General features: G+C 48.6%; 1 protein-coding gene across 1 annotated transcript in view; it reads right to left on the bottom strand.

The window, feature by feature from the left end:
- PIP4P2 (phosphatidylinositol-4,5-bisphosphate 4-phosphatase 2) overlaps window positions 1–19,636 on the bottom strand; it is a 104,161-nt gene that overhangs the window by 36,451 nt on the left and 48,074 nt on the right. The gene's annotated exons all lie outside the window — the stretch shown is intronic.

Raw genomic sequence — 19,636 nt, 5'->3', positions numbered from 1 at the left:
ACTAAATTGGTTTTGTAACCTCATTGAGCTTTGAACTTCATAGGCAGGTGTATCCAATCATGAGAAAAGGTATTTAAGGTGGCCACTTGCAAGTTGTTCTCCTACATGAATCTCCTATGAAGAGTGGCATCATGGGCTCCTCAAAACAACTCTCAAATGATCTGAAAACAAAGATTATTCAACATAGTTGTTCAGGGGAAGGATACAATAAGTTGTCTAAGAGATTTAAACTGTCAGTTTCCACTGTGAGGAACATAGTAAGGAAATGGAAGAACACAGGTACAGTTCTTGTTAAGCCCAGAAGTGGCAGGCCATGAAAAATATCAGAAAGGCAGAGAAGAAGAATGGTGAGAACAGTCAAGGACAATCCACAGACCACTTCCAAAGACCTGCAGCATCATCTTGCTGCAGATGGTGTCAATGTGCATCGGTCAACAATACAGCGCACGTTGCACAAGGAGAAGCGATATCGGAGAATGATGTGAAAGAAGCAGTTTCTGCAAGCACGCCACAAACAGAGTCGCCTGAGGTATGCAAAAGCACATTTGGACAAGCCAGTTACATTTTGGAAGAAGATCCTGTGGACTGATGAAACAAAGATTGAGTTGTTTGGTCATACAAAAAGCCGTTATGCATGGAGGCAAAAAAACACGGCATTCCAAGAAAAGCACTTGCTACCCACAGTAAAATTTGGTGGAAGTTCCATCATGCTTTGGGGCTGTGTGGCCAATGCCGGCATCGGGAATCTTGTTAAAGTTGAGGGTCGCATGGATTCAACTCGCTATCAGCAGATTCTTGACAATAATGTGCAAGAATCAGTGACGAAGTTGAAGTTATGCAGGGGATGGATATTTCAGCAAGACAATGATCCAAAACACCGCTCTAAATCTACTCAGGCATTCATGCAGAGGAACAATTACAATGTTCTGGAATGGCCATCCCAGTCCTCAGACCTGAATATCATTGAAAATCTGTGGGATGATTTGAAGCGTGCTGTCCTTGCTCAGCGACCATCAAACTTAACTGAACTGGAATTGTTTTGTAAAACAGGAATGGTCAAATATACCTTCATCCAGGATCCAGGAACTCATTAAAAGCTACAGGAAGCGACTAGAGGCTGTTATTTTTGCAAAAGGAGGATCTACAAAATATTAATGTCACTGTTATGTTGAGGTGCCCATACTTTTGCAACGGTCAAATTTTCTTTAAATGCAGATTGCACATTTTCTGTTAGTACAATAAACCTCGTTTCAATCCAGAAATATTACTCAGTCCATCAGTTATTAGATATAATAAACTGAAATAGCTGTTGCAAAAACCAAAATTGTTATAAAGAAAAAAGGTTAACATTAATAGGGGTGCCCAAACTTTTTCATATGACTGTACACTTGGAAAAAGTCTAAGAGCTGCAGCACTGCTCATTTATACCGGGTGTCTGTTCTGAAGTAAGTGAAGCGACCAGTGACCAACTCACATTGCATAATAATGTCATGTGAGCCCCAGGAGAGCCAATACAGTCAGTGCTCTAAAAGGAACGACACTGGAGGAGAGTATAGGTTCGTTATTTTATAAAAGGGGAATATTGCAATTCAGAAGGAGTTGTGCAATTAATGGACAACCCTATCAAGCCCATGTTTAAAATTGCACTGGAAAGTTTCCAGAGTGGGCGTGATTGTGACTCAACTCAAGGCAATGCTTAACTTGGACTGGATAGAGGCAGAACGAAATAAGGATAAGGGGAAAAAAAGCCATTCATATTGAAAATGGAAAGAATTTCTGTTGTGCCACCACAGATCATAAAATAGTGAACTACATGAAGCCTTTTACATTTAGTGAGTGGTATCTTTTGGTGGACACTTGGGAAAATGAAGGTTCCTGTGGGCCACTAAAATATAGTAAGACCTAACACAGTGAGAAAGGAGATGTAGCCGTAGGGGCAGTGTATAGGGTGCAAGGATCTGCACAGCTGTGATATAGTGTCAATAATAACCGGGCGGATGTTGATCCAGGGGAAGTAAAAAACCACATGAAGCAGATGCCAATTGTCCCACGTTAAAGAAAAAAAATTGTTTGGTGACTCTAGATATTACAATTTGTTTAATTCCCTGGATCAACACCACATCCCAAGAATCTTGTACTAATAATGCGCAATATTTTATTTATTAAGAGAGGCCTAAAGCAGGCCGTGTAATTTCTTCAGTGAATTATCCATTATAGCATCGTGTGGTACAGAATTCTATAGTCCCACTGCTTGTACAGTAGAGTAAGAGCAGTGTGACCAAGAGTTCTCTACTGTACGAGCAGTGTGACCAGGAGTTCAGTAGAGACCGCCTGGCCACACTATTCATACGGTAGAGACCGCCTGGCCACACTGCTCCTACGGTAGTGAATGCCTGGCCACACTGCTCATACAGTAGAGACCGCCTGGACACACTGCTCCTACGGTAGAGGCCGCCTAGCCACACTGCTCCTACAGTAGTGAACGCCTGGCCACACTGCTCATACAGTAGAGACCGCCTGGACACACTGTTCATACAATAGAGACCGCCTGGACACACTGTTCATACAGTAGAGACCGCCTGGACACACTGTTCTCTACTGTATGAACAGTGTCGCCAGGCGGTCTCTACTGTAGGAGCAGTGTGGCCAGGCGTTCTCTACTGTATGAACGCCTGGCCACACTGCTCCTACGGTAGAGAACGCCTGGCCACACTGCTCCTACGGTAGAGAACGCCTGGTCACACTGCTCATACAGTAAATCCTTAGTCTCACTACCCATATAGCAAATAATAATTCGTACCACTGCTCTTACAGTAAAGAATGGTCGTCTGTGATGACAACAACAATAATAATATACTCCAAATCTAGAACATTGTTGTGATATCCGTTATGAATGCACCACCCAATGCACTTTGTCATCCTTCTAATCTTCCCAGGCTGTAAACCCCACTTAACCTCTGCATTTACAAGCTGAAAATACAAGAGAATACAAAACTGGATGCAATTATAGCCTAAGGGGTACTTTGCATGTTGCGACATCGCTACTGCGATGAAAGTGAAAGTGACGCACATCCGGCGCCGGTAACGACGTCACAACGTGTAAAGCCTAGATGCGCCGATAAACGATCGCAAAAGCGTCGTAAATCAGCGATCTGTGTAGGGTCGGTCATTTCCATAATGTCGCACCAATAGGAGATACGATGTTGTTCCTCGTTCCTGCGGCACCACACATTGCTGTGTGTGAAGCCGCAGGGGCGAGGAACATCTCCTTACCTGCGTCCACCGCCAATGCGGAAGGAAGGAAGGAAGGAAATGGGCAGGATGTTTACGTCCTGCTCCCCTCCGCTTCTATTGGCCGCCTGCCGTGTGATGTCGCTGTGACGCCGAATGACTCACCCCCTTAGGAAGGAGGCGGGTCGCCGGCCAGAGCGACGGTCGCAGGGCAGGTAAGTGCATGTGAAGCTGTCGTAGCGATAATGTTCGCTACGGCAGCTATCACAAGATATCGCAGCTGCGACGGGGGCGGGGACTATCGCGCTCGGCATCGCTATCATCAGCTAGCGATGTCGCAGCGTGCAAAGTACCCCTAAGAGCTAGCATTCAGAACACAAGAGAGTGGAAATATCTTTGGACATTTTTTGAAATGTTTTGAAGAGGAGCTAGAATATTTCCATTTACCCACAACAAGCAGAGATCTCAAAAGAGTAAAAAAATAAAATTTAAAAAAAAAAAAAAGTTTATTAAAAAAAAAAAAACATTTAAAGTGATAACTTCATTTTCATCAAAAACAGGGAACAAAAACCCTTTGCTGCATTTGTAGTAAAAAATAAATTTGGATCTCCATTGTGTCCTTCCCTCCTCTCTGAATATAAATCACATTGCCGCCTGTCTATTAAACTGACAAGAATTCACATGCCATTATCGTCAGCGGGGGTGGAAGGCAGACAATAGAGACTCGGGCGATCATCTGCTAAAATCATTTTAGAATTTTGTGACATAAGAGAGGAAGGTGATGAACCCGGCAGCTCGGAGGGAGGAATAGAAGAACGCAGTGACTGGAGTACAAGGAAAGGGAGATCAAATATAGAGACTTCTCCCTGCAGCAGTCATCTTATTATACTAAAGGACTGGTTTAGAGGTGATGTATTATTATATTAGACCACATCCATCACCTGACTTCACAATACAAGTTGCATACTATAATACTCACATCCCCTAGACCCCAGGATGATATTTTACTCTGAAAACATCAAAATAGCTGTAAAATCCTTTATGAAAGATCAATACCTTCCTCCCATTCTGACGCAGTTCATCAGTGTCATTCCTCCCTGCTGCTGCTGAGATCTCTCACTGCTCAGTACAAGCTGCAGGGCTGTGTGGGCAGACACTGATAACACTTTGACTAATAAGCGCTCACTCTTTAAATACACATTTTATTTACACTGAACAAAAACACAACACTTGTTTTTGCTTTCATTTTTCACGAGCAGAACTCAAAAGATCTAAGACTTTTCTATGTTCACAAATTTGTGTAAATCTGCGTTAGTAAGCACTGATCCTTTGCCGAAAAAAAATCCATCCACCTCACAGCTGCTGATTAGACAGAATGATTATTGCACTGGTGTGCCTTAGGCTGGCCACAATAAAAGGCCACTCTAAAATGTGTTTCATCATACAGCACAATGCCACAGACATTGCAATTTTGAGGGAGCAGCAATTGGCTGCTGACTGTGTGACGCCCTGCCTATTAGGTCATCACAGGGTATTGTGCAATCTGCCCTTCTGCGCAATATCCATCTCCTCCTTGGTTACGTGTCCCCAACCAATGGTGTTGCCAAAACCAGCTAATCAAAATCCTAGGAACGCTCTGCACCACACCCACCAGACACACCAGTGGATAGCCTGAGTGGAATAGGGTCGCCCACTTGGGGGGGGTTGGTAAGGGGAAGTCAGGAGTAGGCCAGTGTAGTGTTGGAAGTGAAGGAGAGCAGAGGTCAGGAGCCGGGCTCCTTGGAAGTACTAGGTAGCAGACGGTGGTCTGGGCCTAGTAGGAGCTGGACCCCGATCGCAGGGGATCGTGACAAGGAGCGCGGTATTGTCGTGGAGGACAGCCGGCGGCCTAGTACAATCACCGGGCTGGGACCAGGGCACGACGGGGTATGTGCACCCTAGGTCAGGGAGTAGCTTCAGGCAACCTGACAATTTACCCAACGAGAACGGAGCCTTCAAGATCCGTTCTCCACCCGCTCCAAAAATCGGGGTACTAGCGCAACGAGGGGGGTAGGACTTTTCACTAAAATGGTCTAGGAAATCTCAAGCGTGAACCCTGAGAGCAAGCTCCCTCAGCCATACTGGGGAGCGGGACCCGACTAGTTTCAAGCTATAGGGGCCAGCTAAGAAGAACAAGGTGCCAAGGGAAAGGTCACAGATCATCAGGCAACACCAGCAGGAACGGGACCCAAACGTGCTCCCTCTCAACAACAGCGGTGTCCAGAACTTTGGTTTATTAAGTTGTCGGTGTCAGCTTTATGGACTGAGTGAGTATGCAAGTGACCCTTACCTCCCCAACGGCACGTCCTTGTCACCATCACAGAGTCCCGGGGCATCCCCCCTACCAGTGGAGGGGTTAAACACCTGGCTGTCCAATCCATCGCCACCGGGTACTCCCAGCTGCAGCGGTGGTAATCCACCTTACCACACACCACGGGTGGCGTCACGAACTGTAGATACTCCATCCCCTGTAAATATCCCCTTCATTTGAGTGGCCGCACGACCCCCGGGTCCGGACGCCCCTCGAGCCACCGCGGATCCGGATCTGAGCAGCTCGGCTACTGACGTGGGGGCGGCACATGAATGTTCATTTCTCTATAATAAGCCGCATCCAAAGGCGTTTCAGAGAATTTGACAGTACAGTCCATTTAACACACCTCACAACTGCAGACCACGTGTGACCACAGCAGCCCGGGACCTCGATATCCAGCATAGTCACCTCCAAGACCGCCCACCCGGACAGCTGCTGCAACAATCAGCACATAACCAAAAGAATTTCTGCACACTGTCAGAACCCGTCTCAGGGAAGCTCGTCTGCTGCTTGTTGTCCCCATCGGGGTCTCCTCCTGAGTGCAGATCATTGTCGTACCCGACCAGAGTGGGAAAATGCTCAGATTCAATGGCATCTGGCACAATGGAGAGGAGATCTCGTCACAGATAAATCCCAGTTTTCGCTCTAAAGGGCAGATGGCAGACTGCGTGTATGGGATCATGTGGGGGAGCGGTTTGCTGAGGTCAACATTGTGAATCGAGCCTATGGTGGTGGTGCGGTCATGAGCAACAAACACAGGTGTATTTAATTGATGCCATTTTGAATGCACATTACATGCTGTGACAAGATCCTGAGGCCATTGTTGTGCCTCATCCACCACCTCATGTTGCAGCTGATAATGCACGGCCCCATGCTGCAAGGATCTGTACACAATTCAAGGAGGCTGAAAACATTCCAGTACTTGTATATCCATCATAATCACTGGACATGTCATGCATTGTGCATGTTTTTGATGCTCTGCAGTGGCATATATGACCGCATGTTCAAGTTCCTGCCAATGTGCCGCCCCCGTGCCAGCAGCCGAGCTGCTCGGATCCAGAGTCGCAGGGCTCGCGGGTCTCCGGACCTGGGGGTCGTGCAGCCACTCAAATGAAGGAGGGATTTATATACAAGGGGAATTATAGAGTTTGTGATGCCACCCGTGGTATGTGAAATACCCCGGCGCTCAGTGATGGTAGGGGAGTGCCGTAGGATGCAAGAGGGTCACTTTGGTACTCAGTCCATTAAGCTGACGCCGACAACTGGTCAAACAAGTCTCTGGATATCGCTGCCGCTGAGGGGAGCTTAGTCTGGGTCCCGTCCCCAATGGTGCTGCCTGGTGATCAGTGACCTGCCTCCTGGCACTAAGTCTACTTCTTTGGTGGTCCCGGTAGTATGAAACTTGCTGGGTCCCGCTCCCTACTATGGCTAAGTGTGGGAGCCTGCTCTCAGAGCTCATGCTTGGTATTTTCTGGACCGTTTTGAATTGGAAAGTCCTATCCCCCTCGTTGCGCTAATGCCTCGATTTTGGAGCGGGTGGTAACGGATCTTGAAGGCTCAGTTCTCCTCGGGTAAATTATCGGGTTGCCTGAAGCTACTCCCCGACCTAGGGTCCACGTACCCAGTCGTGGCTTTGACCCAGCCCGGTGGTGATGCAAGGCCGCTGGCTGTCCTCAACAGATCCGTGCCCTTTGTCACGATCCCCTGCGACTGGGGGTCCAGCTCCTCTAGGCCCAGTCCACAGTCTGCCACCTAGATTGCTTCCCAAGAGCCCCACTCCTGACTTCCTCTCACTTTCACTTTTCAGACTCAACTCTCTCCTCTAGGACACTCCTGACCTCCCTCCCCAACCCCCCAGGTGGGCAACTATTCCACTCAAGCCGTCCACTGGGGTGTTTGGTGGGTATGGTGCAGAGTGTATCTAGGATTTGATTAGCTGATGTAGGCAACACCATGTAGTTAGGGATGCTAAACCAAGAAGGAGGTGGATACTGCACGGGAGGGCAGATTGTGCAATACCCTGTGACGACCCGATAGTCCAGGGGCATCACACCAATATCCAGCAACTTCGCACAGGCATTTAAGGAGGAGTGGAGCAACAATCCACAGACCACAATCTACAACCTGATCAACTCTATGTGAAAGAGATGTGTTGCACTGTGTGAGGAAAATGGTGGTCACACCACATATGAGCGGGAGAACACAGTGAAAATGCACTGCGTCAGTAATCCCGATTGTGGGTACGGATTGGATGCGGTGTTCTCCTGCAAAGGACACTAGTGTCTCTGCAAGGAAATTATACTGTGTCCTCATCCTCAACGTGTGAAAGCCAGATCATGGGCGCATACCCAAATTGTCGTGTGTATTTCTGGGGAGACAGATTTTCTTTTTGGCAAACTTAGAATTACAGTTAGCAATCAATTTGAAAGGGGACTTTTCACTGTAATTTTTTCATTTACTATAACTCAGTAATAGAGTTGAGCGCGGTTCGTGGTTCTCCAGTTCGCGGCTCGAGTGATTTTGGGGGCTGTTCTAGATCGAACTAGAACTCGAGCTTTTTTGCAAAAGCTCAATAGTTCTAGATACGTTCAAGAACGGTTCTAGCAGCAAAAAACCCAGCTAATGCCTAGCTGGCTTTTCGCTGTAATAGTGTAAGTCACTCTGTGACTCACACTATTATGACATTTCAGCGTATAGTGTGCGGGAACAGCACATTCAGATCACTGCTGTTTGGATAATGGCGATCGCCTTTTTTTTTTTTTTCCCTTGTCTTCCTTCCCTAAGCGCGCGCGTGTAGTGGGGAGGGCCAGCATGTCAGCCAATCCCAGACACACACACAGCTAAGTGGACTTTTAGCCAGAGAAGCAACGGCATGTGTGATAGGATGTCCATGTCACATGTCCCTGCATTATAAAAACGAGTATCTGCCCGTCCGGACGCCATTATCTCTTCTGCGTCCTTGGTGTCAGTCATCACTGGCGCAGCTCCTATCGCCGATACAGCTGTATACGCTCCATACACAGCGCTGGAAAGCATAGGGATAGCACTTGCTAGCAGTCCTTTTAAGGGCTCATACCGGCAGGGTCAGAGCCATAGGTGACAGGTCCTGAAAACAGAGTTTAACAGCTACACAAGATGACAGCGTCTGTGTAGCTAAGGTCAGGGATTTCCTCGCTGCATTTCCCCATTAGGAGGGATAGAAAGGCAGGCTTCCTTTCCTCTACCCAGAGACCCACAACCCTGCCACTGTACCCTCCTGCCCTTTGCACACTCAAACTCATTGTTACTAAGCCATTATACTAGCAAACACTGAGTGAACTTAGTGGCATCATAAACGTGGCTATTGGACTTCTGTATAGTCCCACTAGTGCAAAGATATTTGCAGCACGTCTGCCTGCATTGCACACTCCAACTCATTGTTACTAAGCCATTATACTAGCAATTTATGCTGCCAGTTTAAGGGCCATAGTTGCATTGTCAGGGATATTTATTCTTTATTATTCTGCTGTTAATAAAGCTAGACCACCACTGCAATCTACACCACCTCTCAATTTTTACTACCACATTTTCAGTGCACAATCTTGTCGCAATCAACATGAGTGGCAAAATGACAGATGCTGGTGGAAAGGGGAAGAGGCGTGGTGGAAAAGGAAAAAAAGGGTTTGTCCGTGGGGAAGGTGGCAAAGCTCCATTATCATCTGCTGAAGATAGACCATCTACCAGCAAAAGTAAGATGTCTACTACTTACCATGGAGAATCCGATGTGCTCCCTTTTTTACGGACACGAACAACAGGAACAAAAGGTAGATGATGGCCAAAAAAGGAAAATGCTTGAATGGATCTCAAGTGGTCCAACAAGTGCCCTCTCAGCCACTTCAAATACCGCATCCAAAAAACACCAGTCCTCTGAGTTGTCATCCCAATCAAACTTGCTTTCTCCCAGCTCTGAAGTCTCCATCAGCCCTGCACAGTATGGTGGAACTGAGATGGCTGAGTCTGCAGAGCTGTTCAGTCACACTATAGCCTGGGAATCAGAGGTCTGCTCCCAAGCTACAGTGAGTACAGACCAGGAAATGGTCTGCAGTGATGCCCAGAACCTTTGTGACTCTGATTCAGGCCGTGAGGACCAAGTTTCTGAGCATAATGTTGACCCTTTTTCACCAACTGTAACACCTGTGGTTATAGACAATGAGGAACATACTGATGAAGATGAGACGCAGATACCAGATTGGGATGACAACTTAAATATTCGGTCAGGGCAAGAAGAGGCTCGGTCTGAGGGGGAGGGGAGTGCAAACACAACAATTGATGATGAAGTTCTAAATCCCACCTACTGTCAACCCCCAGTCAGGCACTCGAGGAGGTCAACAGAGGCGGTGGAGGAGGAGGATGCAACCGACGACGAAGTTACCTTGCGCCTTCCTGGACAGAGTCGGAGCACTGGTAGCACGTCTACAACTGCATCATCAGCCACCACTCTGCCTCTGAGCACTAGTCGGGGGGGCTCAGCAGGTCGCATGCCCTCTAAGCCTTGCCTAGCCTGGTCCTTTTTTGACATAGAAAAAGATCGCCCAAATTATGTGATGTGTAAAATTTGTCGTGATTCTGTTAGTAGAGGTCAAAACCTCAGCAGTTTGACAACTTCTTCCATGAATCGTCACATGAATAAATATCATAGGTCCCAGTGGGAAGTTCACCGTGCTGCAATGCGGCCTAGCGGAGCGAACTATCCACGGCCTGCCCCTTCCAGTGCATCCGCGCGCTCTTCATCTTCTAGGACTGTGGGGACAGCTGTCACACCTGGTTTTCCACGCACAACTTCCACCACTGTAACCGCAACAGGCAGTTTGCTTGGTAGGTAGTCAGTTGGTTTGGAAGGGGAAACAAGTGAGTGTGTACAGCTGTCTCAGACATCGATAGCACCAACGTTGGATGAAGGCAACATCATGTCTCCGCCTGCACTTTCCTCACAAACCTGCATTTTTCCAGGGACACCCTACTCAACACCGTCTACACAAAGCAGCCAGATCTCTGTCCCTCAGATGTGGTCAAATAAAAGGCCATTTCCTGCGACCCATGACAAAGCTAAGAGGTTGACTCTATCCCTCTGTAAGCTCTTGGCTACCGAAATGCTGCCTTTCCGCCTGGTGGACACACAGGATTTTAGAGACCTTATGTCTGTCGCTGTGCCCCAGTACCAGATGCCTAGTCGCCACTACTTCTCTAAGAAAGGCGTGCCCGCGCTACACCAGCATGTCGCACACAACATCACTGCTTCCTTGAGAAACTCTGTGTGTGAACGGGTGCATTTCACCACCGATACTTGGACCAGTAAGCATGGACAGGGACGTTACATGTCGCTGACTGGACACTGGGTAACTATGGTGATAGATGGTGAAGGGTCTGCTGCACAAGTCTTGCCGTCCCCACGACTTGTGTGTCAATCCTCTGTCTGTCCAAGTTCCGCCACTGCTTCTGCCTCCTCCACCTCATCTGTGTCCTCCACCTCCGCCCCAAGCCTGCCTGGTCAGGCCACCAGCGTTCTCACTGCGCAGAAGGAATCACGCACCCCTCATTACTATGCTGGCAGCAGAGCGCAACGTCATCAGGCGGTCTTTAGCTTGACATGTCTTGGGAATAAGAGTCACACAGCTGAGGAGTTGTGGTCAGCTCTGCGGTCCGAGTTTAATAAATGGTTGTCTCCACTCAACCTGCAGCCTGGTAAGGCCGTGTGCGACAATGCTGCAAACCTGGGTGCGGCCCTTCGCCTGGGCAAGGAGACACACGTGCCTTGTATGGCTCACGTGTTGAACCTCGTTGTCCAGCAATTCTTAACACACTATCCCGGCCTAGATGGCCTTCTGACCAGGGCACGAAAACTGTCTGCTCACTTCCGCCGTTCAACCGCCGCAGCTGAGCGACTTGCATCGCTCCAGAAGTCTTTCGGTCTGCCGGTTCATCGCCTGAAATGCGATGTGCCGACACGCTGGAATTCAACTCGCCACATGTTACAGCGACTGTGGCAGCACCGCCGAGCCCTGGTGCAATACGTCATGACGTATAGCCTGGGCCAACGAGATGCAGAGGTGGGGAAGATCACCCTGATGGAGTGGTCTCAGATCAAGGACCTATGCACCCTTCTGCACAGTTTCGACATGGCGACGAATATGTTTAGCGCTGACAATGCCATTATCAGCATGACAATTCCAGTCATTTACATGCTGGAGCACACGCTAAACACTATTCGGAGTCAGGGGGTGGGACAACAGGAAGGGGGAGGAACTACTGGAGGATTCATATGCGCAAGGGACAACAACATCACCAAGGTCCAGACGTTCATCATCACCAACGCGGCAGGCATGGGACCATGGGGGACAGGGATCAACAAGGGCGCATAGTAGCAGGCTAAATGTTGAGGAAGGTGCAGGAGAACATGAAGAAATGGAGGACGAACTGTCCATGGACATGGAAGACTCAGCGGATGAGGGAGACCTTGGTCAAATTTCAGTTGAAAGAGGTTGGGGGGAGATGTCAGAGGAAGAAAGAACGGGTAGCACCTCTATGCCACAAACACAGCGTGGACTTGGTCCGCATGGCTGCGCAAGACACATGAGTGCCTTCTTGTTGCACTACCTCCAACATGACCCTCGTATTGTCAAAATTAGAAGTGATGATGACTACTGGATTGCCACACTATTAGATCCCCGGTACAAGTCCAAATTTTGTGACATAATTCCAGCCATAGAAAGGGACGCACGTATGCAGGAGTATCAGCAGAAGCTGTTACTCGATCTTAGATCCGCTTTTCCACCAAACAACCGTGCAGGTGCAGGGAGTGATTCTCCCAGTTGTAACTTGACAAACATGGGACGGTCTCGTCATCTTCAACAGTCTACCCATACCAGTAGCACCATATCTGGTGCTGGTAACAGCAATTTTATGGAATCTTTTCATAATTTTTTTAGACCCTCCTTTGCAAGGCCACCAGAGACAACAAGTCTGACACATAGTCAACGGCTGGAGAGGATGATACAGGAGTATCTCCAAATGAACATCGATGCCATGACTTTGCAAATGGAGCCTTGCTCATTTTGGGCTTCAAATCTAGAAAAATGGCCAGAGCTCTCCAGTTACGCCTTGGAGATTTTGTCGTGTCCAGCTACCAGCGTTGTCTCTGAACGTGTCTTCAGTGCTGCTGGGTGTGTGCTGACAGATAAGCGCACGCGTCTGTCCAGTGACAATGTGGACAGACTGACGTTCATCAAAATGAACAAGTCATGGATCCACCAGGAATTTACTACCCCTGTATCATCCTGGGGAGAGTAAATGCTTGTGGATTTGGAATGTGCTTGATGCAAATCTAGCTGTGAAGTGTACAACTAGGGGACAAGTGCTGCCACTGAATGGGTGGGTGTGTGTGGGGCACAATTTTTGGAAAAAAAGGAGACTCCGCTTGGAGTAACCCTTGCTTGCTGTGTTTTTTAAAAATGATCCAAGATGAACAGAGCTGGGATCAGGAAAGACACTGCTACCTACCCCGGTGTCATCCTGGGGACGGTTAAAGGGGTTATCCGGCTTCTTTTGACTTTTTTTCATTATTACACTATTGGGCTACATTGGGGCAGGTAAGTAGATAAAGAGCACTTACCTGCCCTGCTGTCAGCCCCTCTCAGAGTGGTCATGTGACCGCTCCTGCCGCGATTTTGCTGCTTCCGGTCATTTCATGTCTACATGGGCAGGGCCATGTTGACATGCAAATCTGGAACAGCATGTCGCCTCCCTGCTGGGCTGTACAGTGCGTGGAGTAACCGCCCCCGTTCCCTGCACCCTCCCACCCATTCCCCTGCACCCCGTACTCTGGCCACAACCTCGCACACACTCCGTAGTCTCCCTCCCCCGCCTCCTGTGCCCAGCTACGTGCGCCCTGAATTCCAGCCGATTTAGTGTCCAGTTCAATAAGGCAAGGAACACTTGCTGTCAGATACACTGTCAGCGCTGTGTCCCCAGCGCTTTATCATGTTTACTGCCTGACGCCCTGGGAACTGTCTCCCCCACCTCCCCCGTGCGCGCTGTCTGTGTCATCATGGGTCACCTGTGTGTGTGCGCATCAGTCGGTGTCCCGCGCCAGCCCCGCAGATGCCCGCACTGCAGCGTGTCAGTGTTTGCCCCCCTCTGCAGTATAAGCTGCTTCTCACCCTGCAGTGCGTGCAGCCGCGGGGATGACTAGCGCTGCTTGTCATCACTGCCCGTGCAGTCTGTGTCCCGCTCCCTGCCAGCCCCGCAGCTGCCCGCACTACAATGTCAGTGTCTGCCCGCAGTATCAGCAGCTTCTCACACCGCGGGGCTGGCAGGGAGCGGGACACTGACTGCTAAAGGTGGTGTCACACACAGCGACAACGACGTCGCTGTTTCGTCACCATTTTCTGTGACGTTGCAGCGACGTCCCGTCGCTGTGTGTGACATCCAGCAACGAGCTGGACCCTGCTGTGAGGTCGCCGCTCGTTGCTGAATGTCCAGCTTCATTTTTTGGTCGGCGCTCTCCCGCTGTGACGCACAGATCGCTGTGTGTGACAGCGACGAAATTAAGCGAGCAGGGAGCAGGAGCCGGCATCTGGCAGCTGCGGTAAGCTGTAACCAAGGTGAACATCGGGTAACCAAGGTGGTTACCCAATATTTACCTTAGTTACCAGCCTCCGCCGCTCACGCTGCCAGCGCCGGCTCCTGCTCTCTGCACATGTAGCTGCAGTACACATCGTGTAATTAACCCGATGTGTACTGTAGCTAGGAGAGCAAGGAGCCAGCGCTAAGCAGTGTGCGCGGCTCCCTGCTCTGTGCACTGTGACATGTAGCTGCAGTACACATTGGGTTAATTAACCCGATGTGTACTGTAGCTAGGAGAGCAGGGAGCCAGCGCTAAACAGTGTGCGTGGCTCCCTGCTCTCTGCACATGTAGCTGCAGGTTAGATTAGATGAGATAATTACCTGCTGTGACGATCTCCTGCCTCCTGACGTCACCGCGGTCACTGCCTTCTCTGCCCGTCTCGCGGGCGGCCCGAGACTGTCACTAGCAGTGACGTCACGGGCTCTCGCGATACTGCGTAGAACGCGGCAGGCATAGAAGTCAGTGACAGCGCTGACGTCAGGAGAGCAGGAGATCGTTACTGCAGGTAATGATCTCATCTAACCTCCTGATGGCAGCGCTCGGCATCCCCTGCAGTGACCTGGGCTGACCTATTGATGTTAGCTCAGGTCACTGCACAGCTCTCCCAGCCAATGGGGAACATTTTGTTCTTCATTGACTGGGAGTCTCATTGACTATGGTATGGATCGCCGTGCGACCCCCTTATTGGATTACGCCGGACCCGGATTGGATTGTTCTTGTCAATAAATTGTTGAAAGAGGGAATGTGGGGAGTGTTTTTTCAAATAAAACTTTTTTTGTTGTCTATTTTTTATTTCTTACTGACTGGGTTGGTGATGTCGGGTATCTGATAGACGCCTGACCTCACCAACCCCAGGGCTTGATGCCAGGTGACATTACACATATGGCATCAACCCCATATATTACCCCGTTTGCCAACGCACCAGGGCAACAGGATGAGTTGGGGCAAAGCGCCAGGATTGGCACATCCAATGCATGCGCCACTTCTGGGACAGCTGTAGCCTATTTTTAGGCTGGGGAGTGTCCAATAATGGTGGACCTCCCTAGTCTGAGAATACCAGACCACAGCTGTCCGCTTTACCTTGGCTGGTGATGCAATTTGGGGGGGACCCCACGTTTTTTGTTTTAAATTATTTATTTAATTTTAAATAGCGTGGGGTGCCCTCTGTTTTGGATTACCAGCCAAGGTGAAGCTGCCAGCTGTGGTCTGCAGGCTGCAGCCGTCTGCTTTACCCTAGCTGGCTACAAAAGATAGGGGGGACCTCACGTCGTTTTTTTTTAATTATTTATTTATTGGCTAAATACAAGGCTAAGCACCCTTTAGTGCCACATGAAATGCACTACAGGGTGCCAGCTTAGAATATGCGGGGGGGGGGGGGTAGGACATTATATTGGTCTTTCTCATCTATTATCTATCCCTCTATCTATCCCTTGATTCATTCATCCATCCCTCTATTTATCCCTCTAGCTATCTGTCTCTATCTATCCCTCTATCTAGCTGCTTCCGTTTTTTTGCAGTATGAAAAAAAAATAGGAAGGTACGCAGATGACACACGGACCATATACAGAACGGAACGGATGCCACACAGTTGCATCCGTGAAAAAACATGACCATTTTTTTGCAGACCGCAAAAACGGGGCAGTCCTGTGAATATAGCCTAATCAAGAGGCTTATGGGGGTGATGTATTTAATTACAAAAAACTGTTTTTTCTTGGTGTATGTGTTTATTTACTGTCACTTACAGATTACTAAGGGGGGGGGGGGGTGTCTCATAGACCCTGACGATTAATATCTGGCTTAGAGGCAGCTGTGGGCTGTGATTAACTTCATATTAGCCTGATTACCTGGCTCTTCCTGGTTGCTATGGGGCGGTGGCAAAGTGCTGGGATTGTCACATCTAATGGATGTGACAATCCTGAGTGGCTGCAGGCTGCTATTTTTAGGCACGGGGCGGCTCAATAAATAGGGGTCTCCCCAGCCTGACAATACCAGCCCCCAGCTTTTGTGGTTTATCATGCCAGGGTACCAAAATTCGGGGGGACTGAATTTCGTTTATTTTTAAATTATTTTTGTAAATCAAGGAAAAAGCCGCATGCAGTTCCTCTTATTTGGATACACAGGCTAGATAAGCGCATGGCTGGGGGCTGCATACTGTAGCCATATGCTTTTTCTGTTCTTGGTGTCATAATATGGGAGAAAAACACAGTGAAAAATTTTATGCGTTTTATACCACAATAATGATCCGCAGAGTTGAATTGCTTTCCCGCTCATCAACCGTCTTGGCGCCCGTGATTGGTTGTAGGCAGATGCTGTCACATACGCTAAGGGTGCGTCTGACTGCAACCAATCACAGGAGACAGGACAGCCGGAGGACGGGGAAAGCAGTGCATATGAATGAGCAGTAATTAGCAGCCCAGCAAGTGAAGGAGAAGCCACGGGAGCAGTGTACAGCTGCAACGGAGCCTCGGTCAGTATGAAGCGCTTTCTTTTTTTTTTTTTTTTTTTTACTTTACTAATAATTTTTAATTTCACAAGTGCCTGATCCTGATCACACATCCGGAATCCAGGGCCTGGTTCTGCCCAACAATAGCCTCTGATACTCTGAAAAGAGGGCTGTTTACCCCTACACTGACTGATTGAAAAGATGACGCAAAGTTTCGTGAACCTCCATTTTCAACAACCCACAAAGTACAGTTTCATCAACACAGTATGATAGCCCCGACACAACCCACCACATTTTATAATGGCTCACACATGGTATAATGCGCTTCACATAGACATCCAAATACTATAATGTCCCCCTCATACAGCCCAGCAAACTATATTTTGGCCCCTATACAGATCAAAACAGTATAATGGCTGCCCCAGCTAATGATTAAAAAAAATTACTCATCTCTCCCCATTCTCCCGCTGCTCCAATCTTCGCAGCAGGTGTCCTGAATGTTCGGCACTGGTCTGCAGAGGGTGCGTTGAAGTGACATCATTGTGCCCTCTGCACTGAGACATCAAAGCTCATAAGCACAGGGAGAATAATGGAGGAGGGAGCCGTCAGATCATTGCTTTCAATTATATTGGCATTTATCGTTCAGTTGAACGTGCAATACAGGACGGAGGAGGGTCCAGTGCAGGCCCTGGAACTGGGCCCCTGACTCACAGGTCTCTTAGTAGCAACGCGGTCTGCCGCCATGAGCGGTACACAACTGTATATATCTTTCAATTTTAAGTAAATAAATACAAAATTAATATATAAATAGAGATTATATATATATATATATATATATGTGTGTGTGTCCGCTAAAGGAATCCGCACTCTCATTTACAATAACTTTTTTTGCACAGATGACCCAAGTGACCCAGGGAACGTCGTAGACTACGGTTTCACAGGAAAATTTAACCCTGCGCTTTACAGTTACTCTCCAAAAAACATGACTCCATTAAAGTGAATGGAGCCTGGAACTACAGTTTATTAATCTCAGCTGTGATTGGTTACTATAGTAACAAAAGGACAGTGTTAGTATAAGAGGTAATAAGATGTCAGCGGGGAGACGGATAGAGAGAGACAGACGGGGAAAGAAAACAGACGGAAAGCTAGAGACAGACGGTGAACGAGACAGACGGTGAACGAGACAGACGGTGAACGAGACAGACGGTGAACGAGACAGACGGTGAACGAGACAGACGGTGAACGAGACAGTGCGGAAATGAAAGCCACCTCACAGACCTGCATCATGCTAGTAGTGACATAGCCATGCTGTGATGTATGACAGCATGACCAAAATATCATGTAGCCCAAGGAAAAAATAGTGGTCAAGATTTTTCACAAAAATCTGCAGTAACTATATTTTATTGTAGAGGATGATGATTATTATTATTATCGCACTATATCTTGCTTGCTGCTACACAGTGTAGATATGTGAATCCTCACATCACATGCAGCAGACACAGTTGTCGACAGTCAGAATGAATGGTCATGTGACCACTCGTATGCAATCTGCACACTCCACCTTCGGAGCCCTATGTGTCAATTCATATAGTGACACAGAGGGATAAGCCTGGAGACTATATATCTATCTATCTATCTACACACACACACACACACACACGTACCATACATCTACTATAGACTCACATTGGGTGCTATATATAGTCTGCCTTAGGCCCGTTTCACACGTCAGTGAAAAACAGTGACGTTTTTCACTGGCGTGTAAAACACGCACATGTCCCTGCGTGTGCCGTGAATCACGGCACACGTGGGTTGTCTAAGTGCAATCCGGGCTCCGTTCTCCGTGGCCCGTGATTGCACTTAGAAAACAACTCACCTGTGCGCGCTCCCGCTCTCCATGGTGCTGATCACTCCCGCGGTGCAGCATCCGGCCGGCGGTGACCCCCGCAGCAGCTGCTTCCGGGTCGGCTGTGTCGCGCATCATGAATATGCGCGACAATAATGAGCCAGCTCAGAAGCAGCAAGCAGCACGGGCTGCAGAGGACATCGCTGGACGCCGGGTGAGTTAAAATGTTTTTTGTTTTAAAAGCATGTTTTTTTCTGGCACGTGTTTCACGGATCACACCACTGCGTGGTCCGTGGAACATCAGTGATGCCAGAAAAAAATGGACATGTCTCCGTGCAGCAATCACGCACATGCGGGTACGCTGCACGGAGACACGTGCAGTGACAAATCACTGACGTGTGAGCAGACCCATTCATTATAATGGGTCTGCGTATGTCAGTGATTCTGGTAAGTTTAAAAAAAAGCACAAACGTACCAGAATCACTGACGTGTGAAAGGGGCCTTAGGCTATGTGCGCACGTTGCGTACTAGCCCTGCAGAAATTTCTGCAGCGATCTGAAGAGCACATGTGCGCTTTAAATCGCTGCAGAAATGTCCGTAGTCAAAAAAAAAAAAAAAAAAAAAAACAGATTCCATGCGCTCTGCCTGCAGCTCCTCCCATAGACAGAGCAGGGGCTGCCGGCAAAGCGCACGGAAGAAGTGACATGTCACTTCTTGAACGCAGCGCTTCGGGCAGTAGCCGAAGCGCTGCGCTCTAAAACGCCACATGCGCACGGCCCCTGCACAATCTCCATAGACTGTGCAGGGGACGCAGGACGCATGCAGTTACGCTGCGCTACAAAGCGCAGCGTAACTGCATGTATTTATGCAACGTGCGCACATAGCCTAACACAGTATTCATTTATCCATAAGGGGTGAGGAACATGTAACAACTCTTTCTGTTACCATTGTGGATGGGATGTGAGCTGATTGCTGTGTCACAGATGAGAGAAGCTGGATCTCTGCTCTGTCACATGCAGAGAGGTCAGGTGCTGGGCAGAATACTGACAGCCAATGAGTGTGCAGAGGGAGGGCAGGGGGCGTTCCTGTACACTGAGGCCGGGC

The sequence above is a fragment of the Anomaloglossus baeobatrachus genome, chromosome 6, assembly GCF_048569485.1.
Source record: "Anomaloglossus baeobatrachus isolate aAnoBae1 chromosome 6, aAnoBae1.hap1, whole genome shotgun sequence".
Lineage (NCBI taxonomy): Eukaryota > Metazoa > Chordata > Amphibia > Anura > Aromobatidae > Anomaloglossus > Anomaloglossus baeobatrachus.
The sequence above is the reverse complement of the archived record's forward strand: the minus strand, read 5'-3'. Positions and strand labels throughout refer to the sequence as shown.